We start from the raw sequence: 9,822 nt of genomic DNA on the forward strand, positions 1-9,822 counted from the left end.
AAGACCAAGCATAAACATAAAAACATCCTCAAGATTATGAAAGAGCAATAAACATTTTGCCAAGTCTGTTGGTAGGACCAAGCAAGAATACGAATCAATTAATAAGAACTGTACCTAATATAAACTTGGAGCATCCTGAGATGAAGAACCTAAGGAACTTGCCCAGAGATTTTGAGAATCCTAATATAAATACATGACCAATCCCAGAGTCAAAAGCAAGGAAACAGTCAACCTAGAATAAGAAAGAGAAAAGGAATAAAATGGCAACATTAGGAGCATCATGGACCTGCTTCCAGATAAACAATAATGACTTATAAAATGTATTTTTACAAAAACAACAGGAAGCAGTTAGAGTCCCTGTAAATTGTCCTAAGCATATACGGCAAAGGAAGAAATATTTACACAATATTATCTACTAAATGTCAGTAAGAACAGTGACAGTCTGTGGCACATAAGCCACAATCCACTTTTTACTGAACTCCAACCTCCAGCTTAAGATGACAGAAGCTCCACTCTGGGTAGACATGACCAAGAGACAAGGATCCCTTTCCCACAGCAACAGTCAAATGCTAGAATAGGACCAAGGAGAGGCAGACCACCAGCATTTCTCAGGTCTCCCATCTCCATGTCACATAGACTAAATTCCAGTCTAGCAGTACAGCAGAGAAGGAAAGAGCTCTATTTTTCACCCACCTTCCACTCCTAGCTACCTTAGATGTGGCAACTTGAGAATACTAGCATCCTAATCACTGTCACCCTATCTCATTTGTAGGGCAGAAGGTCCATTTAGAGAGAAGCAAGTAAAGGGACCAGAGGCTATGACACTGGCCCCTCTTATAAAGTAAGGGTGCTACTCTTGAATAAATGGGCCACTTCTATTTCTGAAGCAGTGCCTCAAAGAGTTTGTCCAGAAAGAGGCAATCCATAATAACACAGAACTCTGAAACACTTATCAAAGGAACTGGCTTTATTTGGAACTAAAAAAGGGGAAAGTTCAAGCCTAATGGTGCACTGAAAAAAAATAGATATTTTGATGGAAAATAATTCAGATGAGGCTGACGCTTAGAGCAACAGGCTAAACTGTTGTTCAGTTAGTTCATCAGAGAGAATCAGGGAAAGGGACAGCTAAGTAGAGCTTTCCTGGAATCAGAACACACCTAAAGATTGGCCTCAGAAACTTCCTTTCCAAAAGAGTCTGAATTTATTTGGATCAGACTATGAAGCAACTTATGCCCTAGGAGAATTAGTGGAGCCTAACAGTTGGTGTGATACCAACAGAAGCAGAGAGATTAACAGAGAGATCATAGACAGAAACAAAGAGAAACCTGCCAAAACCACTGTCACCACAGAGTCACTGTATGCATTCCCAAGGCTGAACTTTGTGACGCATGACATCAGAGTCTTCAACTGTCATGGAAATAGACATTACTGAAATCTCCTAGCCAAGTCACAACACAAATAACCAAGAAACCATTAACAATGACAAGCCCCAGAGAAGAAGGATCAATGTCCAGAGTAATTACCATATATTACCCAAAATGCTCAATTTTCAACAACAACAAAAATTGTAAGATGTGAAGAAACAGGAAAGTGCAACTAATATACAGAAGAGAAAAAGCAAGCAACAAAATCTGACTATGAGAGGGGTAAGATATCTAACTTAAAGACTTCAAGATAGCCATTATAAATATGCTCAGAGAACTAAAGGAAGCATGCTTTACAAAGTGAAGGAAGAAGGTATGACAACAACGTCTGTTCAAATAGAGAATATCAGCAAAGACATAGAATATATAAGAAAGAACCAAATGGAAATTCTGGGGTTGAAAAATAAAATTTTTAAAAAGTCATTAGAAGGGCTTAAAACAATAAGTCCAAACAAGCAGAGGAATATACAAACTTGAAGATAATTTGACATATTATGCAAACCAAGAAACAGAGATAAAAAAGAGTAAAGAAAATTGAACAGATCCTAAGAGAGACACAATTAAGCACACCACCATAGGCAAAATGGTAGTACCAGAAGAGGAGAGATATGAGCATAAAAATATTTCAATAAATAATGGCTCAAAACTCCCCACACTTGATGAAAAATAATACTGTTCACATGCAAGAAGCTGAGTGGGTAAATATAAAGATATTTATACCCAGGATCATCAGAGTAAAAATGTTGAAATCAAAGACAAAGAGTAAATCACAAAAGCAGCAAGAGAAAAATAATTTATCATGCCCAAGGAAACCTCAGTATGAAGAATGGCTGAGTTGTCACCAAAAACTATTCAGAACATAAATGGTTGGGTGACAAAAACAATTGACCAAAAATCTTATATCCAACAAAATTATCTTTTAAAACTGGAGGCAAAATAATGCCATTTCAGATACACAAAAACTGAGAAAATTTGTTTCCACCGAACCCACTTAGGAAATAGTAAAGAAATTCAGGCCGGGTGCGGGGGCTCACGCCTGCAATCCCAACACTTCGGGAGGCCGAGATGGGCGGATCACGACGTCAGGAGATCGAGGTCATCCTGGCTAACACAGTGAAACCCCGTCTCTACTAAAAATACCAAAACTAGCCGGGCGCAGTGGCGGCTGCCTGTAGTCCCAGCTACAGGGGAGGCTGAGGCATGAGAATGGCGTGAACCCGGGAGGCGGAGCTTGCAGTGAGCCGAGATCCGGCCACTGCACTCCAGGCTGGGCAGCAGAGCGAGACTCCGTCTCAAAAAAATAAAAAAAAAAAGAAATTCCTTCAGGCTAAAAACAAGTGAACAAGTGGCCCCTGCAATTACGGTGATATAAGTACATAGTAAATCAAAATATTAAGATGTTACACTAGAAAATATTAAATTAATGCAAAAGAAAGCAATAAAAGAGAGCAAAAAAGACATGAGACCGTATTTTTTAAAAGTAAAATTATATATGTAAATCACTATATCAGTAATATCATTGGGAGCTGATCATAATCCCCAAAACCACAATCCCCAATGCCATAATCCCTAATACTGAAATTCTAAAAGATCAAAATCCCACAAGTCTAAAATCCCCCAAATCACAATCTTGAAAAGTCAAAATTATAAAAAACATAATTCTGGAAAAAATTTTAAAAATAATTTTAAATATATTTATTTACATTCTTAAAAGAGGATTTATTTTAGAAACATAAAAATACAACACAACACTTCATAGGACATTTTACATAGTAAAATAGTCAATAATATATGTATTTTTGCAAGCATAAACACTCGGGTATACTAATAACAGTCACATGAGTATAAAGGTATAAGCAGATGAATCATACTCATAAAAAATAGGTCAAAAGGGAAATGTATTTGCATATCACTATGGTTGGCCATGCTGTGCACTCAGCTTTATTACTGCAGTCATATGAAACACTGTCATGTACAACTGGTCTTTTGTTAAGATTCATCAAAAACTACAAATTTTTACCACTGCATATGCAGTCACCGAAATAACCAAGATCTTGAGAAATGTTATCTTTCACAAATACACATGTACACAAAGGACATCTCTTCATTTATTGAGGAAGTTTCAACATTTTTACATATACACACAATGCTTACAAAGTCAACCTTGTGATAATGCACTTCCTTGGAGCTAAATTTGCAAAAAATGCACAAAATGAATTAGAACTCTCCAAAAGTCTCTACAGAATTTATACCTCCAGTATTGGAGAGAATGCAAAAATTAAATACATGGCATAGTGAATTGTCAAAAATAATGCTGACAATTTAAAATAGTTTTAAAAAAGAAAAAAATCAACATCCAAAAAAATGTATTACAGAGATAGTTTATAGACAATTGCACAGAAATACTCCATAAGCGCTGGCCAGCGTTCATGATAATTTTGAAATCTTGCATCATAAGGATCAGCTACTTTTTTCCTTTTAGGTTTTGGCTCTCCTCAGAGAGTATCTTCACATTCATTTTCCATGTTGTGCTGCTCCTTTTGAAATTCTTCTATGATTCAATATTTGCTGACATGAGCATTCCCTATTAATTTTACCATCTTCTATTTAAGAATTTTGATCTTTTGGGATTACGGCATTTGGGATTGTATCCTTCAGGATTATCCAAATCCAATAACTCTAAATGTGAGTGAATGAAACAATTAAGACAAAAGGAAAACATTGTCAGACTACATTTAAAAACCCAAGATGTAGTTATCTATATGCTCACTGCAGGAGATGTATATTAGATTCAAAGATACAAATCCGATGAAAGTAAAAGGAAGCAAAAAGATATATCATGAAAACAGCAACCATAAAAAAGCTGGAGAGCCATACTTAAGAAAACATAAACTTTAAAAAAATATATTGCTAAAGAGGGAAGTATAATAATAAAAGAGTAAATTCATTAGGAAGATATCATAATTTCAAAAATAAATATGCACTTAGAAACAGAGCTCCAAAATCCATGCAACAAAATCCGACAGAATTATTGGGAGAAATACATAACTTAACAATAAGTTTTGGAGACTTCAATATTCTACTTTAACAACGAGCAAAACGTGTCAGAGAAGATCAACAAAGGAACAGAAGACTTGAGCAAGAATGTAAACCAATAAGACCTGAAAGGTTTCTATAGAACACTCCACCCAACAGCAGCAGAATACACATCCTTCTCAAGTGCACATGGAATATTCAACAGAAGAGATGATATACAAGACCATAAAACAAGTCTCAATACATTTGAAAGAAAGGAAATGATACTAAGTATGTTCTCTGGCCACAATGGAATAAAATTAGAAATCAATAACAAAGAAATTTGAGAAACTTGCAAATATGTGGAAATCATATAACACACTCCTAAATAAACAATAGGTGAGAAAAGAAAGTACAAGGAAACTTAGAAAACACTTTGAGATGCACGAAAATGAAAACACAATATACTAAAACTTATGGAATGATGCTAAAGCAGCGCTTAGAAGTTTACAACTGTCGTTATCAAGAAAGAAAGTTTCCAGATTAACGTATTAACCTCCCAGCTGCAGACACTAGAAAAGGTGAGAAAGTAAACATAAAACAAGAAGAAAGAAGAAAATAATGAAAATTAGAGCATAAATTAATAAAATGAAAAAACACAGAAATCAAATAAACTAAAAGTGTATAATTTGAAAAGATCAAAATAATTGCCAAATACTTAGTTTGGCCAAGAGAAAGGAAAAAGCTAAATTACTAAAATCAGGATGGAAGTGGGGGATTACTACTGACCTTACAGAAATTAAAAGGTTTGTACAAGAATACTATGAATGACTACATGCCAAAAAATTAAATAACTTAGATAAAATGGGAAAATCCCTAGAAAAACACAAACTGTGGAAAACTGACTCAAGTAGAAATAGGAAATTTGAATATACCTGTAACACATAAACCCTCAGCCTAAACAGCTTTACTGGTGAATTCTATCAATTACTTAAAGAATCAATAATGCCAGTTCTTGACAAATATTTCCAAAACAGAAAATTAGAGAATACTTTCCAATTCATTCTATGAGCCTAGTATTACCCAAATTCCAAAACCAGACAAGGACATCACAAGATAAGAAAACTACAGACCAATATCTCTAATGAATATAGATGCAAAACTCCACAACAAAATACTAGCAAACTGAATCCAGCAATATACTAAAAGAATGATAAATCATGACCAAGAGGCATTAATCTCAGGAATGTGAGGTTGCTTTAGCATCCAAACATCAATCAATATAATATAGAATGGCAATAGAACAAAGAATAAAATACACATAATTATCTACATTGACTCACAATAAGCATCTGGCAAATCTGACACATTTTTATGAGAGAGAGAGAAAAAAACACTCAACGAACAAGGAATAGAAGAGAACTTCCTCAACATAATAAAACGCATCTACAAAAAATTGCACCAATGACATCATACTTAATAAATGACTGAATATTTTCCACCTAAGACCAGGAAAAAGACAAGAATGTCTAGTCTCAACACTTTCATTCAACATTACACTGGAGGTTTTAGCTAGGGCACTTAGGCAAGAAAAGTTAGCGGGGGAGGGCTGGGTGCGGTGGCTCACACCTGTAATCTCAGCACTTTGGGAGGCGGGCAGATCATGACATCAGGAGATTGAGACCATCCTGGCTAACACGGTGAAACCCCGTCTCTACTAAAAATACAAAACAAAATTAGATTAGCCGGGCATGGTGGTGGGCGCCTGTAGTCCCAGCTACTCAAGAGGCTGAGGCGGGAGAATGGCGTGAACCTGGAGTCTGAGCTTACAGTGAGGCGAGATCACGCCACTGCACTCCAGCCTGAGCGACAGAGCGAGACTCCATCTCAAAAAAAAAAATAAAATAAAAATAAAAAAAGAAAAGAAAGAAAAGTTAGGAGAGGAGAAGCATCTAGATTGAAAGGAAGTAGTAAAGCTTTCGCTATTTGCAGATGACATGATCTTGCTTATAGAAAAGTCTAAAGAATCCACTAAAAATCTTCTAGAACTAATAAGAGTTCAGCTAGGTTGTAAAATAAACAACATACAAAACTTGATTGGATTTCTATACACTTGCAATAATCTCAAATTAAATTGAGAAAACAATTCCAGTACAATAGAATCAAAAAGAATAAAATACTTAGGAATAAATCTCCTATCAAAATCCCAGCTGACTCCCTTGCAGAAATCGATGAGCAATTCCTAAAATTCATACAGCTGAATCATCCAAAACAATCTTGAAGGAAAAGAACAAAGTTGAAGGACTCACAGTTTCTGATTTCAAAATGTATTACAAAGCTACACTCTTCAAGAGAATGCGGTACTAGCATAAGGATAGACATATAAACCAATGAAATAGAATTGATCATGATAATAAAAATGAAAAATAATAAGTGTTGGTGAGGATTTAAGGAAATTTTAACCCCCATACACAGCTTGTAGGAATATAAAATGATGCAGCCACTTTGGAAAGCAGTTGGACAGTTACCATATGACCTAGGAATTTCACTCCTGGGTATATAGTCAAGATAAATAGAAACATAGTCACATAAAAACTTGCACATGAATGTTCATAGCCACGTTATTCATAATACCCAAAGGTGAAAACAACCCCAATGTCCTACAACCCATAAATGGATAAACGAAATGTGATATATACACACAATGAAATATTGTTCATCCATAAAAAATGAAGTTATCATTTATGTTACAGTATAGAAGAATCTTGAAAACATTATGCTAAGTGAAAACAGCCAGACATAAAAGGCCACATGTTGTATGATTCTATTTATACAAAATATATAGAGTAGGCAAAATTTTACCAACAGAAAGTAGATTAATGATTGCCTGGAACTTTCAGAGTTAGAAAGGAAAAGAGGGTGCCTGCTAATGGGTGTATTTGTTTTTGGGATGATGAATGTATTCTGAAATCCTTGATGTCAGTGGTGGTTTCACAACTCTGTGAATATACCAGAAAAATTACACAATTTAAGTTAGAGAATTTCTTCGTATGTTAATTATAGCTCAATAAGGCTGTTTAAAAAATGAAAGAGAAGAAAAACTGTACAATGCACCACACCTCCCACTATTTTCCCTGTTAGGTAAAACTAGCTTTAAAGCAAATTCTCTATCATACCTCCTTTATGATTTGTTGAAGTTATGTATTTTATGTTTATATGTAATAATCTACAGTTCCTATAGTTCTCATTTACTTATTTACCCATCAGATAATCTGAATTAGTTATGTATTTTGCTAGGAAAAAAAATTAGAGAAGGTAAAGTGCATGGCTATTACTGAAAGTTATACTCTTCGGTTTCATAGAGGTTGCTCTGGGAAAAAATTGGGCAAGAATAGAAGAAATAGGCTAAAACTGGGATATAATACTGCTTCCGATGACAAAGAAGGAGCCACCTGAAACACATTTTTACTTAGCAATAATTTTATCCTAAAAGGAAAATACCACTTGAACAAACCAAATATCCCCTCCACTAGGAGAGGAGATTCACCTCCCACTTGACTCCCCAGAAGTGGATTTCACAAGTTTACATGCAACCCAGAATTGAGCCACATTATCTACTCACAATAAAACTGTGGGCCTTAAGTATTCCATTTGTATTCCCTCATCCTGCCAGGCAGAGATTCTATTGATGAACCAAATAATAGAGGAGAACGTGGACAGTCTGTGGCTGCTTCCTTTTTGAAAAAGAGAGAAAGAAAGAAATGGTGTCCAATTATACACATTAGCCTTAATTTTGGCCTTTGAATGATCAGATAATGTTTCTGCCCATGAAATGAATTCTTCTGGCAAGCCCATGCTTTTCAATGTCAAAAATAAAAGCTTCCAATTAATTGTCAAAAAGCTTTTCCAGCATCTGGAGACAGGAGTAAATTGGGTCTTTTATATTTGTAGCTTTTGACATTATATTAAACAATCTTCTCGGGTTGTCATTGTCCATTCTCCTTTGTATATATCCCCATTGGTTTCTGTTGATCAGTTGTATTATTAGACCACCTAACCTTTCAGTTCAATTTCTGTATTTCTTATATTTAGGTTAAATCAAGGGAAATTTTTGTCACTGTGCAATAATTTCCATGTCCTGTTTCAAGAGGGCAAGACCAGGGATATTTTTCAGAGTGTAGGTAGATATTTGCCTTTTCTTCCTCCAAAAAGTTGGTCCTGCATGGGGTTACATGCAGCTATCTCAGCACTGGCAACCATAGAAGATACCATGTAGACAACTAATCAGCTATTGTGGATTGCTGTAATCTTTACCACAAGGTAAATATCAGAGCTATTGATCCATGCTTATGTATTTCTTTTCAAGTCTGAGAGTGTTTCTCTTTAAAACAGAAAATGCTGCATGAAAACACTTTCCATTTCCCAGTATCTTCTCTACTCTCAAGGATTTTCTTTGTTTTACATTTGAAAAGGTAATCAAGTCACATAAATGAGCTAAGGATTTTTCATTTGCTCTTAACTCCAAAACTTTTCAAGAAAAGTTGGAAGCAGAGAAGCTTCTTTTTCATTTCTTCATATGTTCACATCTAGGGCTATTTTTTCATTTGATTTCTGTTTTCCTTGCTCCTTTTTCTTAAGAATGTCTGCATTTACCAAATTTAACTTGTGTTCCTTTTGGATTCATACAAGCATATATTTTTCTTTGATCAATGTCTGTGTTCCCTGAGAAGCTAAAAATTATTCCAGGATGAGGGTATTACGTATTAACAAAAAAAAAGTAGCAAAATCATTTGTATTCATTTTTCAAAATACTTCTCAGCCCAATTTAGAAAGCCTTTACTTTCTTGGATTTGTTCATTTGAATTTTTAATTATTAATGTAACTTAACTATGCAGATGATCAACCATAGAGATGTAGAAAGAACTGGAGCAATTGTACGTAGGTGAGAAAAAGGGTGCTTCATTTGAAGCAGGTGAGTAAAGAAAGACAGTGTGTTGACACAAGCTTCTTGATGCCCTTCCTACCAATCTCCAGGCACTTCTTGGCTAAGGCACATTAATAATTTTCACTTGTCCTGGTCCTTCTTTTAGGAACAGAAAAAGCCTTATCAGCCTATCAGCAAATTATTTACATCAAGTTTCAGGTCTTCTGGGCGCCAGGATGGACACAGGCATATGTGTCCTTAAGAGCTGGAAGTCTGTAGCCAAAAGGAGTTATAGATCCAAGGGAAAAGAAAAGTCATAAGTACATATGGGAATAATGGAGCCAAAACCTGAGAAGGTTGGAAAGTGTTCAGGAACTAACTGTAAAGTGGCAGAGAGTTATCAGGTTGATGGAAAAGCCATGAAAAAGTTGAGATGACACCTGTATATGTACATGGCTG

The sequence above is a fragment of the Mandrillus leucophaeus genome, unplaced genomic scaffold (genome assembly GCF_000951045.1).
Source record: "Mandrillus leucophaeus isolate KB7577 unplaced genomic scaffold, Mleu.le_1.0 Scaffold991, whole genome shotgun sequence".
NCBI lineage: Eukaryota > Metazoa > Chordata > Mammalia > Primates > Cercopithecidae > Mandrillus > Mandrillus leucophaeus.